Source organism: Nycticebus coucang, chromosome X (genome assembly GCF_027406575.1).
Source record: "Nycticebus coucang isolate mNycCou1 chromosome X, mNycCou1.pri, whole genome shotgun sequence".
Classification (NCBI taxonomy): domain Eukaryota; kingdom Metazoa; phylum Chordata; class Mammalia; order Primates; family Lorisidae; genus Nycticebus; species Nycticebus coucang.
This window is the reverse complement of record NC_069804.1, coordinates 116,370,938-116,390,217: the sequence shown is the minus strand read 5'-3', so window position 1 is coordinate 116,390,217 and position 19,280 is coordinate 116,370,938.

Sequence of the window (19,280 nt, the reverse complement as noted above, 5' to 3'; positions counted from 1 at the left end):
GACTTGGTCATGATGAATGATTTGGTTGATATGTTGCTGGATTCTTTTTGTTAGGATCTTGTTGAAAAATTTCCATCTATATTCATTACTGATATTGGTCTATAATTTTCTTTTCTTGTTTGGTCTTTTCCTGGTTTGGGGATCAGGGTGATGTTTGCTTCATAGAACATGTTGGGTAGTCTTCCTCCTTTTTCTATCTTTTGGAACAGATTGAGTAATATAGGTACTAATTCCTCTTTAAAGGTTTGGTGGAATTCTGACGTAAAGCCATCTGGTCCTGGGCTTTTCTTTTTGGGGACATTTTGTATAGTTGATGCTATTTCTGAACTTGATATGGGCCTGTTCAACATTTCCACTTGATTCTGGTTAAGTCTTCGAAGGTGACATGCTTCTAAGTAACGGTCAATTTCCTTCACATTTTCATATTTCTGAGAATAAAGTATCTTATAATATTCATTAAGGATTTTTTTGATTTCTGAGGAGTCTGTTGTTATTTCGTCTTTGTCATTTATGATTGATGAGATTAGAGGTTTTACTTATTTTTCCTGATTAGGTTTGCCAAAGGTTTATCTATTTTGTTGACCTTTTCAAAAAACCAGCTTTTTGATTTATTGATCTGTTGTATTATTCTTTTGTTTTCAATTTCATTTAGTTCTGCTCTGATTTTGGTTATTTCTTTTATTCTACTGGGTTTGGGGTTGAAGTGTTTTTCATTTCCGGTTGCTTGAGATGTCCCATTAAGTTGCTTACTTCCTCTCTTTCCGTTCTCCTGAGGAGGGCTTGCAGTGCTATAAATTTCCCTCTTCAAACTGCCTTTGCAGTGTCCCAGAGGTTCTGATAGTTCATCTCTTCATCGTCGTTTTGTTCAAAAAATTTGGCAATTTCCTTCTTGATCTCATCTCTGACACAGCTATCATTCAGCATAAGGTTATTTAACTTCCATGTTTTTGTATGAGTATGCAGATTCCTGTTGTTACTCAGTTCAAGTTTATTTTATGATGGTCCAAGAAGATACAAGGAATAATTTCTTTTCCTTTAAATTTACTGAGGTTAGACTTATGACCTAAAATGTGGTCAATTTTGGAGTAAGTTCTGTGGGCTGATGAGAAGTATGTGTATTCAGTTTTGTTGGGATGAAATGTTCTGTAGATGTCTGCTAAATCCAAATGCTGGATGGTTAGATTTAAATCTAGAATTTCTTTACTCAGCTTTTTGTTGGAGGATTGATCTATCACTGCCAAGAGAGTGTTAAAATCTCTGACTATTATGGAGTTGGAGGAAATCAAGTTGCTCATGTCTGTTAGAGTTTCTCTTATAAATTGAGGTGCATTCTGGTTGGGTGCATAGATATTAATAATTGAAATCTCATCATATTGAGTCTTACCCTTAACAAATATGAAGTGACCATTCTTGTCCTTCCTTACTTTTGTTGGTTTAAAGCCTATTGTATCCGCAAATAAAATTGGAATGCCTGCTTTTTTCTGGTTACCATTTGCCTGAAATATGGATGACCATCCTTTCACCCTGAGTCTGTATTTTTCTTTTAAGTTAAGATGTGACTCTTGTATGCAACAAATATCTGGCTTGAGTTTTTGTACCCAGTCAGCTAACCTATGTCTCTTTAGAGGGCAGTTTAAGCCATTCACATTAATGGAGAGTATTGATACGTTTGGTGAAATTTTGTGTATCAAGTTTTTCAGAAGTCCATTGGACATTTTTAATCCTTTCAGCATTGTGGAAGTTGGAGTTTAATCAGAAGTTTCTGAGTGAGTTTACTTTTGTAGTAGAAGATTGGGTTGGTCATTATGGAGTATATGTCTGAGAATATCCTGAAGAGCTGGTTTGGTTGTGGCAAATTTCTTCAGCATATGAATGTCATTAAAGTATTTAATTTCTCCATCATAAATGAAACTCAGTTTAGCTGGATACAAGATCCGGGTTTGAACGTTATTTTTTAGGAGATTAAACGTCGATGACCACCCTCTTCTGGCTTGAAAAGTTTCAGCAGATAGATCTGCAGTCATTCTAATGTTCTTCCCTTTGAAGGTAATAGTTTTCTTTCGCCTGGGTGCTTTGAGAATTTTCCCTTTCATATTAACTTTAGTGAAGTTAATTATGATATGCCTGGGGAATGTCTTATTGGGGTTGAGTCGTTCTGGGGTTCTGAAGCTATCTTCTATCTGAATTTCAGGTTCTCTAGGCATGTCTGGAAAATTATATTTCATAATTTCATGCAGAAGGGCCTCTGTGCCCAGTGAGGCCACGTTATCTGTTTCAGGAATTCCTATGATTCAGATATTTGCCTTCTTCAAGTTATCCCAGAGCTCTCTGAGAGAATGATCAGTTATTGCTCTCCATTTCTCTTCCTCTTTGAGAGTTCGGGGGCATTCAAAGGCTTTATCTTCAATGTCAGAAATACTTTCTTCTGCTTGGTCCATTCTGTTGCTAAGGGATTCTACTATATTTTTCATATCTTTGAGGGTTTCAAATTCTTGCTTCAGTGTGTCTAAGTCTTTGGTGGTTTTGTCTTTAAAATCGTTAAATTCTTTTTTTTTTTTTTTTTTGTGATTTTTGGCTGGGACTGTGTTTGAACCCACCACCTCCGTCATATGGGACCGGTGCCAAACTCCTTGAGCCACAGGCACTGCCAATTCATTAAATTCTTGAGACATCTTCTGAATTTCTCCTTGAATTCCTAGTTCCATTTTGTTAATCTTGTTTGCCATCCAAATTCTGAATTTGATTTCTGACATCTCAACCAGTTGTTTGTGAATGGGATCTTCAATTACATCTGCCATATCTTTCCTTGGGGGGGGGGTTGATCTATCCTGGTTATTCATGTTACCAGAGTTTTTCCACTGATTCTGTCCCATGATTGTTTTACTCCATTTGATTTCTCCCCTGGTGTTTTGTCGAGGACCCATACAGTGCTGTGGCCTGAGAAACTGGGGCCCTGTTTTGTGTAGAGGGGCTAAGTGGTTCTGCCTGGTTTTCAGCTGGTTTCTATTTGACCCTACTGAAACGGTTACTCTGGGGTGAAGTCTCTGCTGTGGAGAAATACCAGCAATTAAGTCACCCCAGCCACCACAGGCAACAAATGGAAAAGGAAAATCAAACCTTCCTACAACCACACACCCATGGTACCACCTGTATAGTACCCAGGTGAGTGGCTCAGTTCAAAAGGTGGAAATCAATTGTCTCAGTCAGTAGCTGTCTCAGGTGGGAGAGTTCAAGAGGTCCCTGGGAACTGGATCACAGGGGTCTGGTGACTGCTGTAATATGGCTTCCTCCAGTGCTGCATGGAGTCATGAGGAGCCACCCAGTAAATAGATCAGTCTGGGAAGTTTGATGCCTCCTTCCCCACCTTGCAGCTCTGTCACACCCAGTCGTTACTAGCCCCACAGGGCTGTGACCAAGTCAGTTGTCTGCGGTAAGCAGATACTCCAGAGGTTTGCATCTTCCTAAGTCACAGGGTATTCTGTGTCTGCTCGTCTAGGCCACTGCACTCTGTCTTTATCCAGCATGGAGTGGTGTGGCCTGTCAACCTCGGGTACTTGATGGAGGCTGGAAGTGTTCACTCAGTTCCAGCCCCACCCTTAGTTTATGTTACTGGGTGAACGGAACAACCCTGTGGGAGTTTTTTCTGACCCTGCCAGATTCCTCTGCAGAGGAGAGGCTGATTTGAGTTCCCAGAACCTGTGCCTCAGGCCCTGTGTTTACTCCTGTGGTTTTGTATTCACAGCACTATTAGTTTTCAGCTGTAGCCTCTTAGCCTCCTTTGTCTATGATGATCTCCTGAGGGCTAGGTGCATCTTAGTCCCAGTAAAGCTGTTCTCTGGATCAGCCCCACCCTGGGAGTTTCCCGACTCTGTGGGTGTGTTTTCTAGTCGCCATGTTCCACCCAGGTCAGTACTGCCTCAGGCAAACCCTTTATTCACGGGGCCTGTGTTTCAGTTTCAGGTCTGTTCTGTGTTGGTTGCCATCTGAGAAGATGCTCGGCCTCATCTGGTTGCCCAGGGAGACAGGAGGATAGGCTATGGGATATATGGGTGTGGGCCTTGTCATTGCTGAAGACGGCTGTTTCTCTGCACCTCTGGGCACCACTGATTCAGTGTGATTCTCTCTTAGGCAACCATCTTCTTCTCACTCCTATGCTGCAGAATCAGCACTGGCCATCTGTAGTCCAGGTCCTGTCTACACCTCTAGAGAGTTCACCCAAGAATCTGGACTCCTGGAGGGGTAGGTCTCCAGATCACGGAGTGAGAGTGGAGGGTAGTGCTGGGAGCTCAGAGTTGCAGGTCGTAACACCAAGCTCATTGAGACCAAATGAACAAATATACAGATAGAAAGGTTACCAGGCACACGGGCCCGTAGATACAGAAACAGATGAAAACACATAGACAAACAGGCAACACCCATGACAATAGCAATATAAAAACAACTGCAATAAAAATAGTGATAATCGTAAAGCAATTGAAAGAAAGAAAAAAAGAGAGAGAAAAGTGGTCTTAGTAGAAATGTTAAAAGAGAAGAAGGAAGAAATTAAAATTAGAAAACATAGAAATAAAAAAAATATATCTATATAAAAAGCATTAATAAAAAATTATCTAAAGCTCCTCCAAGAAAATGTGAGGAAAAAAACAGAACAAAATAAAACAAAAGAAAAAACAAAAAAACAAAAAAAAACAAACCAAAACAAAAGAAAAAAAAGGCACCAACTACAAAAATATTCTTGCGTGTAGAAATATACCTATATACATCTATATGTCTGCTGTAGGGATTAACTTTCGTAGGAATATATTCATACTGCAATATACTTTCTGGACACCAGGTGGCGTTGTGAGTTGTTTCAAGGCTTATACCTGATTTACAGTTTATACTGTTACCATGGTAACCACCTTCCATGGCCAATCGCCATTTTGGAATTTCTGTAAAAGTTTGTCGCCTAAGAATTGTGTAACCTCGGCTGTTCTTTTCCAGACAGCACTTACGACCGACCTTCCCACTCAGTACTGGCAGGTGTCCATGCTTCTTAAGTCTTTCCACTCTGTTCCCAGGTTCTCTTGCAAACTGGCGACTGCAATTGGCTGTGGGGAGAATGGTGCTGGGTGTGTGGTCGCAGGCGGGTTTGTGGCTTTAGCGGCTGTAGCTGGTTCGCGGGGCTGATGCCAGGTCCACGGCTTCGGTGGCTGTAGCTGTTTCCCATGCTTGGAGCATTCAGGGACCTTATTGTGAGTTTTATGGTTCAGAGTTTCCCTTTTGGATCGGCACCTGCCAATTTGCTTCATAGCCTGAACCACCAGCCCCCTTCAATACCTGGGGGAAAGGTGTCCACCATTTTGGGTAGTTCAAAATGTCTGTTTCCTGGGCAGGATCCCTTCCCTTCAATTGTACAACAGGTTGTCCAGCTCCCCGTGGTTTTGAGTGGCTCTCCTTTCAGATGCCTCCCTCAGTTCAGGAATAAATATTTGTCAATTGGGTTTTGTCAGCATTTACAAGCTGCTGACCTCCATAGGGGAGGGGCCTGCTGGTCAGCACAGCTGAGCAGGGAAGAATCTCTACAACAGAGTCTGTGGTTTTAAATTACCCCTCATATATAGCAATCCACCAGTTCATTGAGTGTGTCTGTCACCTCCAATAATCCACACACAGGGAAGTTCCAGACCCCCTTTCCTCTCACCTGATGGCTTGGGAGAGGTGGGCTACACAGCTGTCCTGTCTGCCATCATGCTTCCCCTCTGGAGACCTTTAGTATACCAACTTGGTGGTAGCTCAGTGCTGAGGATACAATAAAGCAAACTTGGAGGGAACGTAAATTAGGAATAAGAAACTTAGAAGTTGCTAGCTGAGTTCTTTGCTAAAAAGAAAAAAAAGGTCCACGTGGTTTCTGAGAAACATATTGCAAAATATACATTCTTATTAAAGTTGTTCACTTCTGAGATATGTGTGTATATATATATATACAATTTTTTTCTTTAGTATATATTTTTATACTTTTCAAATTTTATTTCTGCTTTTCAATTGTATGTATCTGAGGTTGAAGTAGTACTGGGGTATTGGAGCTTTATTTTTTTTATAATTTTATTTATTTATTTATTATCAAATCATAGCTGTGTAAGTTAATGCAATCATGGGGCACCATACACTGGTTTTATATATCATTTGACATATTTTCATCATACTGGTTAACATAGCCTTCCTGCAATTTTCTTAGTTACTATGTTGAGACATTTACATTGTTCATTTAGTAAGTTTCACATCTCCCTTGTAAGATGCACCATATGTGTAGTCCCTCCAATAACCCTCTCTCTGCACTTCCTCCCCCATTCCCTCCCCTCCCTCACCCCCTTCCCCATATTCTTAGGTTATAACTGGATTATAGCTACGAAATAGTTTCATAGTACAGCTGAGTACATTGGATACTTTTCCTTCCATTCTTGAGATACTTTACTAAGAAGAATATGTTCTAGCTCCATCCATGTAAACATGAAAGAGGTCAAGTCTCCATCTTTCTTTAAGGCTGCATAATATTCCATGGTGTACATATACCACAATTTATTAATCCATTGCTTTTGCTAATTTGCATGGTTCGTTTATTATTAACTTCCATTTTTACTTTCATCAAGAGCAAGGATTTCTGACTGAAGCCAGCTTTCCACAGAGGCTCCTGTCCAGAAGGAGAGTTAAAGGACAGAAATTTAGCAAGTAACCTGGTGAATTAGACCCTGCACTAAGAGAGAAGGTTGAAGAATGCACATCAATCCCACTGAGGCGAGCTGCAACCCCAAGGATACAAACAAAATGTACAAAATCCAGCACCAAGCAAACAGGAGTCTCCTCCCCCATGAGAATGGCTCAGAGTGCACCACAAACAAACGAACAGAGTTAAAGGGTCCTCCCACTACACTCCAAGGGAGAGACCCTCTAAAAACTGGACTTACCTCACCTACTAGGGTGCCATGATGTTCTCCTTCCAGGAATAAAACAGTATAAAACTGTATATATTCTCTACCTGCAACTCTGAGCTCCCAGAACTCCCCTCCATTCTCACTCTGAGGTCTGGAGTCCTGTAACCCAGGAGTCCAGATTCCTGGGTGATTTCTCGAGGGATGTGGACAGGGCCTAAACTGCAGCTGGTCAGTGCTGACTCTGGGGCATGGGAGTGAGGAGAGGATGGTTGGCTGAGAGGGTACCACACCAGAGCATCAGTGCCCTGTGGCACAGAGCAGCAGCCATCTTTTAGCAACAATAGGGCTCACTTCTGGATATTCTGAAGTCACGCCCCCTGTCTCCCTGGGCAACCAGAGGAGTTCGGGCATCTACTCAGGTGACAACCACCACAGAACAGATCTGGGATGGAAACACAGGCCACGTGAGTAAAGGGTTTGTCTGAGGTGTACCAGCCTGGGTGGAGCATGGGGAGCAGAAAAGCATGCGCAGAGCTGGGAACTTCCCAGGGCAGGTCTGAACCAGAGGACAAATTGTCTGAGCCTAAGATGCACCTGGCCCTCAAGGATCTGTAGCCTACAGACAAAGGAAGACAGGAGGCTATAACTGACAGGTAACTGAATACAAACCTGCCGGAACAAAGACAGGGTTTGAGGCACAGGCTCTGGGAACTTAAAACAGCTTCTCTTCTGCAGGGCAATTTAGCAGGGACAGAAACAAATCCCCACAAAGTTGTTCTGTTCTGTCAGTAACATCAATCAGGTGCAGGGCTAGAACTGAGTGAACACACCCCAGACCCCATCAAACACCCGAGATTGTCAGGCCTCACCTCCCCCTGCTAGATAGAGGCAGAGTGCAGTGGCCTGGCTGAGCAGAAATATATTTCCTTGTGATTCAGGCAGGTAAAACCCCCTGGAGTATCTGTTCACAACAGACAATTGGGTCAAAGCCACACGGAACTATCAGTGACTGGGTGTGACAGAGGTGTAATGTTGGGAAGGAGGCATCAACCTTCCCAGACTGATCTATTTACTGAGTGGGTCTTCCTCACTCCATGGAGCACTGGAGCAAGCCATATCAGAGTAGTCACCAGACCCCTGTAATCCAGTTGCCAGAGACCTTTTAAACTCTCCCACCTAAGGCAGGTGCTGACTGAGACAATTGATTTGGACCATTTGAACTGAGCCAATCACCAGAAGACTATTCAGGTGGTGACCTGGGTGTGTGGTCGTAGGAAGGTTTGATTTTACTTTTCCAATTGTTGCCTGTGTGGGGCGTGTTGACTTAATTCCTGGTATTTCTCGACAGCTGAGACTTCAACCCAGATTATCTGTTTCACTATGGTTGAACAGAGACTAGCTGAAAACAAGACAGAGCCACTTAGCCCCACCACACCAAACAGGGACCCAGTTTCTCATGCCATAGCACTGTATTGGTCCTTGACAAAGCTCCAGGCAAAAAATCAAATGGTGTAGAACAATCATGGGGCAGAATCAGTGGAAAAACTCTGGTAACATGAATAACCAGAATAAATCAACCCCCCCAAGGAAAGATATGGCAGATGTAACTGAAGATCCCATTAATAAACAGGTGGCCGAGATGTCAGAAATCGAATTCAGAATTTGGATTGCAAACAAGATTAATAAAATAGAGGAAAATTTGGAATTAGTAATTCAAGCAGCAATTCAAATGTCAGAATTATGAATTTGAGGAGAAATTCAAAAGTTGTCTCAAGAACTTAACGAATTTAAAGACAAAACCACCAAAGATTTTGACGCACTGAAGCAAGAATTTGCAGCCCTCAAAGTTCTGAAAAGTACAGTAGAATCCCTCAGTAACAGAGTGGAGCAAGTAAAAGAAAGGATTTCTGACCTTGAAGACAAAGCGTTTGAATGCTCCCAAACTCTCAAAGAGGAAGAGAAATGGAGAGCAAATATGGATGATTCTCTCAGAGAGCTCTGGGTATAATTCGAAGAAGGCTAATATCACCTCATTGGAATCCCTGAAAGTGGTGAAGTGGCCTCTCAAGGCACAGAAGGCCTTCTCCAGGAAATTATGAAAAAGTATGTTCCAGACATGCCAAGAGATTCTGAAATTCAGATAGCAGACAGTCTCAGAACCCAAGAATGACTTTATCCCAATGAGACATCCTCCAGGCATATCATAATTAGCTTCACTAAAGTTAATATGAAGGAGAAAATTCTCAAAGCAGCCAGACGTAAGAAATCCATTACCTACAAAGGGAAGAATATTAGAATGACTGCAGATCTCTCTGCTGAAACCTTTCAAGCCAGAATAGGGTGGTCATCGACTTTTATTCTCCTAAAGCAAAATAACCTTAAACCCCAGATCCTGTATTCAGCCAAACTGAGTTTCATTTATGTTAGAGAATTTAAATACTTTAATGATATTCATATGTTGAAGAAATTTGCCATAACCAAACCAGCTCTTCAGGATATTCTCAGACCTATCCTCCACAATGACCAGCCCAATCCTCTACCACAAAAGGAAACTCACTCAGAAACTTCAGATCAAACTCCAACTTCCACACTGGCGAAAGGATTAAATATGTCCACTGGACTTTTGAAAAACTCTATACCCGAAATTTTACCAGACTTATCAATGTTCTCCATTAATGTGAATGGCTTCAACTGTCCTTTAAAGAGGCACAGGTTAGCTGACTGGATACAACAACTCAGGCCAGATATTTTCTTTATACAGGAATCACATCTTACCTTAAAAGACAAATACAGACTCAGGGTAAAATGATGGTTATCCATATTTCAGGCAAATGGTAATCAGAAAAATGCAGGTGTTGCAATTTTATTTGCAGATACAATAAGTTTAAACCAACAAAAGTAAGGAAGTATAAGAATGGTCACTTCATATTTGTTAAGGGTAATGCTCAACATGAAGTGATTTCAATTATTATTATCTATGCACCCCATCCGAATGCACGTCAATTTATAAGAGAAACTCTAACATACATGAGCAACTTGAGTCCTCCAGCTCCATGATAGTTGGAGATTTCAACACCTTTTTTGGCAGTGTTGGAAAGATCCTCCAATAAGAAGCTGAGCAAAGAAATTTTAGATTTAAAGCTAACCATCCAACTTTTGGATTTAGCAGGCATCTACAGAACATTTAATCTCAACAAAACTGAATACATATACTTCTTATCAGCTCATGGAACATACTTTAAAATTGATCACATCTTAGGTCATAAGTCTAACCTCAGTAAATTTAAAGGAATAGAATTTATTCTTTGCATCTCTTTGGACCACCATGGAATAAATGTTGAACTCAGTAACAACAGGTATTAGCATACTCATACAAAAACATGGAAGTTAAATAATCTTGCCATTTCTTCTATCACTTGCATTTTCTCTTTCTGCCCTTATTATGTCCTTTTCTTCAATTTTTCTTTTTCCTTTCATCACCTTCATTTTTAATTCTTTCCTCTTTCCTTGTTGTTTCTTCTTTATTTCTTTTTCTCTTGTTTCTTTTTTCTTGTGCTTCACCTTTCTCTTCCTTTTGACCTAGGCTCTGAGACAAAATAATTTGAAGCAAAGGAGGAAACCAGATGGAAAAGGACAAGGATGTGAACAACAACAACAACAAAAGAACATATGAGAAAGAGCAAATGAAAAATTCAGGCCACATGAAAAACCAAAACAGCATCTCCCCTAAGGGAACATGAGGCAGCTTCTACAAAAGAATGCACCTATATAGAATTACAGATTTTCCAGGGAATTTAAAATAGGGATAGTAATGACAATGAAAGGAATGGAGAAGAACATGGAAAGACAGAACCAAAAGTCAGATTAGAGTTATGCAGAATATAGAAAGAATATGGTGGAACTTAAGAAAATGAAGGAGACAATCAGGGAATGTAAAGATGCAGTGGAAAGTATCAAAAGTAGGTTAGATCATGGAGAAGAAAAAACCTCAGAGCTAGGGCAAAAAAAAATTGAGTTAACCCAGGTAGTCAAAGAGGCAGAAAAGGAGAGAGAAAAGAGAAGAGTTGCTTAGAGAACTATGGGACTCCACAAAGTGTTCAAACATTTGAATGAAGGGGGTTTCTGAAGGGGAAGAAGATTGTCCCAAAGTAATGGAAGTCCTACTTGAGATCACCATAAGTGAAAACTTCCCATGTTTTCCTAAATATAATGACACACTGCTTTCAGATGGATATGGAACCCTGAGTCATCTCAACTCAAACAGAGCTTCTCCAAACACATTGTAATGAGCCTGTACAAAGTCATGGTGAAAGAAAAATCCTGCAAGCAGCCAGGATTGAATGCCAACTGACCTACAGAGACAAACCCATTAGGATGAGAGTAGACTTTTCAACTGAAATCTTCCAAGCCAGAAGAGGATGGTCACCCACCTTCACCATTATTAAAAATAAATAATTCTACTTTAGAGATCAGATTTCTTGGAAGCAGCAGCAGAAATCCTGCTATGATATGGTTGGATAATACATATGCTGAAGATCTTGCATTGGTGACTGCACCTATAAAACAACCTGAGCAGTTCAGAAGCAGGCAGTAGGCAAAATACTATGCCTTGCCTCCTTGGTAGAATCTGTTTCTGAGCTAGCTAACCAGAACTCTCACTTTGAGAGTTAAAACACACTTCTCTTCCCAGTGTAGGGAACTAGAGATGGCTCTTCTCAGGGGAATGATGTTGAACAGCTCTTAGGAGCTTCTTAAAACATCCCAAAAGTACAGAAATTACTGTCTACAAAACATTGATGTCAGGGCACATCACAGAGACATTTGCTTTCTTCATTTAGCTGTCTATATTTTTTATATAATGGGAAACAGTGAGAAATAATTTTTGCAATGTTAACTTAGCCTTGTGATCAGCTAGTCCCTACTGCTTGGTCTCTACATTTTAAGGGTGATTGAAGTCACACTCCACACCATATATTCTGGACAAGTTTTCTCACTTATCCTCTGTGCAGGTCTATAAGGATGGTATGTTACATCCCATTTCACAGATGACCAAGTTTAGGCTCACAGAACCTAAGTATCCTCTCCAAATAAGTGGTAGGGTTTGAAAGTGGTCCATTTCTTGTCCTCCCTAGAGTACCTGAGTAGCCTCCCTTTTAGAAGATGGTCTCCATGCCTTGAGAAAGGGACAGATCACACTTCCCTGCTATTGTAGCCCCACTCCACACCTCTCTGGGTGATAAAGATGACAGAGGTGATGAAATCCTGGTGTGTGCCAAGAGACCTGTGTGTAGTGCCACAGGAGTTGTCTGATCCCTGAAGTAGTGCCTGGGCTCAGGCAAAAGCTCATGTGTTGGCCTTGGGACAGGTAAGCCAGAGAAAAATTAATGTGCACTGAACTAATTAGAGCCAGTGTACTCTATATTTCATATCCTTTAATCCTAGAGTTATTCAAGTTACACATCATTCTGTCAATTATTCAGATCAGGGAAGTAACTTTACTGAAAGTTTAAGTAAATCAGGGACATAACTTGTCCTCTCCAGAGCAACAGCTAAATTTGGAATCACTTAAAGAGTTTTTGAGTTTTAACTTGATGCCTGCATGGCTGTGAATCTTCTAATTTCCTTCATGGCTGATAGGACAGGCTCCCCAAGTTGTTTTTCAATGTAATTATTTATTTTAGGAGACAGATTGTTTGTTTGTTGATGCTAATTGGCATTTAATTTACTCAAGATTATCACTATTATTCACATAAGTCTAGTAACTATAGGGAAGATTAAGTAAATCAGGAAGATAGCCTTTTTTACCTCTCTATTGGAAGTTTTCCTTTTATGTCTTCATGCTTTCTGTGAACTAAATGATCTAATCTCCCTGGGGTCTGCCACTAAATGCTTCCAGGATATTAATCTTATTTTAAAAATTATGACCCATACATTTTTTTAAGGCACAATAGTATTGAAGTTGCAAAGCAAATTCCAAGTTAAAAAAATGGTATTGACTGTATAAAATTTTTGTGTGAAATATTTGCAGTCTACATGTTTTAGTATCCACAAATGGATCAAGCCTACATGCTATTGTGTGAACACACTAACAAAGAGATTGGAAAATTATTTCCACTGTGAATTCACATGAATTTATACATGAATGGTAAAGATGTTAAATTTGCCGAAACGTAAAGAACACTTATGATACGAATATTTTTACAACTTGAGCATTTATATTAGTTGGAAAACACAAATTGCAACAGGTGATAAAGACTATGGAGAAGATGGTGTGTGTGTTGGTGGGTGTCTGTGTGCATGCAGGTATGCACATCCATGTGTACCTCACCCACAGAACATGTCTGAAGAAAAAGCTCCATTCTGTGAGCCACACATCCCTCAGGGTCTCAGTGTATGAGTCAGACCAGTGAGAAGTACGGACTCATTTCAATTCATAAATATGTTGTACATTGTTGCAGTTTTATATTCAGAAATAACTGTTTTAATAAAACATTGGAACATGCACTACTTGTGAACAAATAGACAAAAATAAGCTACACATATGTTCTTTACTTTCGAAAAGTATTTATTGCATTTAATTTGCTGGGCAAACAAAATAGATGAAAAATATTTGTGTGTGTGTGTGTGTGTGTGTGTCTAGTGCCTCTAACTCTGCCATCCAAATACAACTCATAATTACAGCAGTTTTTTTCTGTATAGCCTGGGCCTGGATTTCCAATTTTATGTTCATATATTCCAGAAAATGGGCTCTTTTTTCCTATAATCCAGAAAACAGATGGATAGAGAAGAATTGCTGCAGATTTGTGAATAATTTAAGAAAACTCTACCTGATCTCATTAATCCATCTCCCAACCTAAATCCCACTTTATCCCCTGCTCAGCAGAAAGGCAGGAGGGAGAAGGTATGACCCAAGAAAAGGCTATGGATCTGCCTGGAAATCTGAATGGAATGTGGGCATTCCAAGTATAAAGGGATATGGATGACCATCAGACAGAAATGGCTGCCTTTTGTTATACTGAAGAGAGAACACTATTTTCAAGGAAGAAAGAGATCCTTTTTACTTTTATGCTATGGGACCATTAGATAAAGACCTATATAAGCAAAACTGGATCTAGCTTACTTGTGGGCTTATTCTTTTATTATCATCTTTTCATGCAAATACATTTCCATAATGTTTGAAATGACTTTATAACTTAATATCAATAATTTTATATTGACCCAATTTTTCATCAGATGATGCCTCAAACTTTATTTCTCTAGTAGTGAAAATGTATTTCCCTTACCATAGTTTCTGTTATAGACAATAGTATACTTAACACCAGTGCTTATATATGCAAATACTATATCTTTTTTAAAAAGTATTTTATGTTATTTTTATTTTTTTGCCTGTCCCCACCACAATGTGCCCAGAATATAAAACATCTTTATAAGGATTTCTCTCTTTTTATTTTCTTTCTTTTCCTTCTTTCCTCCCTCTTTTCTTCCCTCACATCTCCCCCTGTTGTCTAGGCTAGTGTGCAGTGTCATCACCATAGCTCACTGCAACCTCAACCTCGTGGGCTCAGGCAATCCTCTGCCTCAGCTTCCCAAGTAGCTAGGACTATAGCCACACATGAACATGCCATGCTATTTTTTTTTTTCTATTTTTAGCAGAGACACAGTCTCACTCTTGCTCAGGCTGGCCTTGAATTCCTGATTTCAAGCTGTCCTCCTGTTTTGGCCTACCACAGTGCTAGGATTGCAGGCAGGAGCCTACATGCCCAGCAAGGATTTCTTTGTAAGTTATTGCAAGTGTTCTTTCAAAAGCTTTGAAACTCTAAAATTTCATACGAACATAATTACAAAGTTATATCCCTAATATTGGTATAAAAGTTTCCATTTCCACATTAGAAATAATAAGAATCTTTGCTAATGTGAACCGGCAGAAATCTTATCTGTCTTATTTTCATTATAACTTGTCTTTGCTCTCTTCTAGTATTCTGTCCTGTGACAGAATCAACTTTCATAACCTCATGTTATTCAGAGTGCTTTGATATTCCTTGTTATCAAAGGATTTGGATGGCATCTTTTCATTATATGCTAATAGGCACAGTTCAGAGCACAGTTCACAGTTTTGGTGAGCAGAAAGTGTCCTCATGGACTGAAGAAACTTTCCTGGGAACATTCTAGTATGGTGATAACACAACATTTCCTGGGTGTGTGTATGTACCCTGACAACACCATTTCTCCATGTTTCCTCTGTCCCTTTGTGTCTTTGTTTCCTGTCTGGCCTCCTTTCTTAAATTCAGGCTTATGTGGAAGAAAAGGGAATTATCAGGAGGGCATTCTTTGTGACAAGATCCTTGTTAACAGCCTTCACTATGTCCTAAAGTTAACATCTAAAATTAATTGCTGGTATAAAGGGGGTGCACCTAGGTAGCCTTTAATAAATATTGCTCTACAGACACTCATAAAATTAGTGCCATTTAGACTGCAAGTGGAGGCAGGTAAGAAAAACCCCAGAGGAGTGATACAAGTGCTAATGCTGATATACTGACACAGAGGGAAGGGTTTGTACTCTGTGGTGAACACACATGTTATTCATTACTGTTTGTAACAGAAGACCAGGCTGAGAGCATATTTTTAACACCTCTCTTATAATGAAACATACAGACAATAACGTTCACACATCTAAAGGATTTTATTTTATGAGTTTTAGTATATATATCAAGTTGTGTAACTACCACCATTATAAAGTTTTAGAGATTTTCATCACAACAGCTCCTAATGTACTTGAATGCAGTCAATCTCTTTCCCCAAACACAGCCCTACGCAATCACAGATATGTTTTCTATGTCTATATATTTGTCTGCTCTGTATATTTCACATAATTGTTGCCATACACTATTTGGTCTTTTGTTGGTGAATTTCTTATCTAGTATTATTAATGAACCCACAAGGGGGATTCATGTTGCTCACTACACATAAAGTCAATCGCTGAGAGAACATGGATTGTCAAGGATGAAAGGATTATTTCAGAAGATGCATCAACTGGGAGGGGGAGAGACAGGCTACCTTAAATTCACCTTCCCAATCCACAAGGTCAGGAAAGTTTTATGGAGGTGAAAATGAATAATGCATAAAGGGAGTGAACACCATTGCATGTTTTTAGTGGATTGCAAGGCACACAGGTGCAGGGAGGAATCATCCTGCTACACACAGCCCATGAATAAAAAATGGTGGAAAAATTCCTTCCCAGGGTTGGGATTTTAGTATTCTTTTTTCCTGTGGGTGGCATGCAGCTCAAGGCTGCATCCCACCCTTCACCTATAGTTTTGTTTGTTTGTTGGTTTGTTTGTTTTATTTCTTTTTTTGAGAATTTTTTTTATTTTTTCAAATTAATATGAGGGTACAATTTTTAAGTTACAGTATTTTCACTTCCACAGTAAACTTCCAGTTATAAAAGAGCCACTCTCCCAGAGGGTGTGTTACATACCCTCACCACATGCACATGAGATCGCACCTCATGTTCTCCCTCCTTCTGCTTCCCTCTACCTCTGAACTGGACTATATTAGTATTTTATTATTCTTATGATCATGTAATTGTTTACATATTGATTTCATATTAGTATCGAGTACATCAAATATTCATTTTTCTATTGCAATACTTTACTAAGAAGAATGTATTTCAACTCCATCCAAGCCAACATAAAAGATGTGTAGTCTCCATCTTTTTAATGGCTGAATAATATTCCCTGATATACATATACCACAGTTTATGATCCCTTCATGGGTTGATGGACACTTAGGTTGCTTCCACGACTTGGCAATTATGAAATGAGCTTCAATAATCATTCTAATGCAAATGTCTTTGTGTAAAAATAATTTTTGTTCTTCTGAGTAGATACCTAATAATGGGATTGCAGGATCAAATGGAAGGTTTAGTTTTGATCATTGAGGATTCTCCATCCTTTTCTATAGAAAGACTGTATTAGATTGCAATCCAACCAGCAGTGTAGAAGTATTCCCTTCTCTCCACATCCACACCAGCATCTGGTGTTTTGGGACTTTGTGATGTGGTCTAATCTTGCGGGGGTTAGGTAATATCTTACAGTGGCTTTGATTTCCATTTCTCTAATGAGTAATGATGATGAGCATTTTTTCATGTGTTTTTTGGCCATTCCTCTGTCATCTTCAGAGAAGGTTCTTTCAAATCTCTTGCCCACTTATAGAGAGGGTTGTTTGTACTTTTATTATTGTTTAATTTGAATTCTCGGTAGATTCTAGTTATCAGGCCTTTGTCAGATTTGTAACAGGAAAAAATCTCCCATTCTAAAGGCTGTCTGTTCTGTTTGTGGTACCCTTAGTTGTGCAAAAGCTTTTTATCTTGATCAAATCCCAGTTATTTATTTTTGGTGTTGCTGCAATTGCTAGGGGTTCTTCCTCATAAAGTTTTTTCCCAGGCCAATATCTTCAACTGTTTTCCCCACACACTCTTCAAGAAATTTTACTGTTTCATGCCTTATATTTAAATAATTTATCCAGAAAGCATCAATTTTTGTCAATGATGAGAGATGTGGGTCCAGTTTTTATCTTCTACATGCAGATATGAGTTATCTCAGCACTATTTGTTAAATTTGGGGTTCTTTTTCCCATTCCATGATTTTGTTAGGCTCATCAAAGATTAAATGACTGCATATAGCTGGGTTCATCTCTAGATTCTCTATCCTATTCGATATATCTATGTCTCTATTTTTGTGCCAGTACCATGTTGTTTTGATCACTATAACCTTGAAATAGAACTTAAAATCTGGCAATGTGATGCCTCTGGATTTTTTTTTCTTTTATTTCTAAGAACCGTATTTGCTATTCAGGGTTTTTTCTGGTTCCATATGTAGCAAAGTACTAATTTTTCAAGTTCTTTAAAGTATTACATTTGTGCTTTGGTGGGGATTTCATTAAATCTATAGATTGCTTTGGGTAGTATGACTATGTTGATTCTTCCCAGCTATGAGCATGATATGTTCTTCCTGTTATTGACATTGTCTTCTATTTCCTTTCTAAAATTTCATAATTTTCTTTGCAGAGATTTTTACATCTTTTTTTACTTATATTTCCAGGCATTTCATCTTCTCTGATGCTCTTGCAAAAGGAATAGAGTCTTTGATTTTATTCTCAGTTAATAATTATTGATATATAAGAAGGCTATTGATTTGTGGGTATTGATCTTGTATCCTGAGATGTTGCTATATGCCTTGATCACTTCTAAGAGCTTTGTAGTTGAGTCCCTGGGGTTTTCCAGGTATAAGATCATGTCATCAGTGGGGAAGGAGATTTTGACCTCCTATGTCCCTATTTGGATTCCTTTGATCTTCTTCTTTTGCCTGATTGCAATGGCTAGGACTTCTAACAATATGCTATGTAGCAGAGGAGACACTGGGCATCCTTGTGTGGTTCCAGATTTGAGTGCAAATTATTTCAGTTTTATTCCATTCAATATGATATTGGCTGTGGGCTTGCTCTAGATAGCCTCTATCAGCTTAAGGAATGTTCCATCTACGCCTATTTTCTTGAGTATTTTTTATCATGAATGGATGCTTAATATTGTCAAAAGACTTTTCTGCATCAATTGAAAATATCATATAGTCTTTTTTTGGTTCTATTTATGTTGTATATTATATTTATAGATTTAAGTATGTTGAACCAACCTTGTGTCTCAGGGATAAAACCCACTTGATTGTGGTGCATAACCTTTTTAATGTGTTGAGGTATTCTGTTTGCTAATAATATGTTGAATATTCTTGCATCAATATTCATTAATGATATTGGTCTATAGTTTTCTTTTTGCTGGGGTCTTTTCCTGGTTTGATGATCAGGGTGATAATTGCTTCATAGAATGTGTTGGGGAGGATTCCTTATTTCTCTATATTTTGGAAGAGTTTATGGTTTATATCGACTACTTCCTCTTTGAAGGTTTGATAGAATTCTGGTGTGAACCATTTGGTCCAGGGTTTTTCTTTTTGGGGAGATTTTGTATAATTGATGCTATTTCAGTAGTGATATTGGTATATTCAAGATTTATAAATCTTTCTGGCTGAGTTTTTGAGGGTATTGTGACTCCAGATATTGGTCCATATCCATTACATTTTCATATTTCAGGGAATATTTTTTTGTAGTAATTGTTGAAAATCTTTTGTATTTCTGTGGCATCTGTTGATATTTCCCCCTTACCATTTCTTTTTTTTATTGTAGTTATTAGAGATCTTATTTTTCTGTTTCTGCTTAGTCTACCCAAGGGTTTATAAATTTTATTAATCCTGTCAAAGAACCAGTTTTTTGTTTGGCTGATCTTCTGAATAATTATTTTGTTTTCAATTTCATATAGTTCTGTTC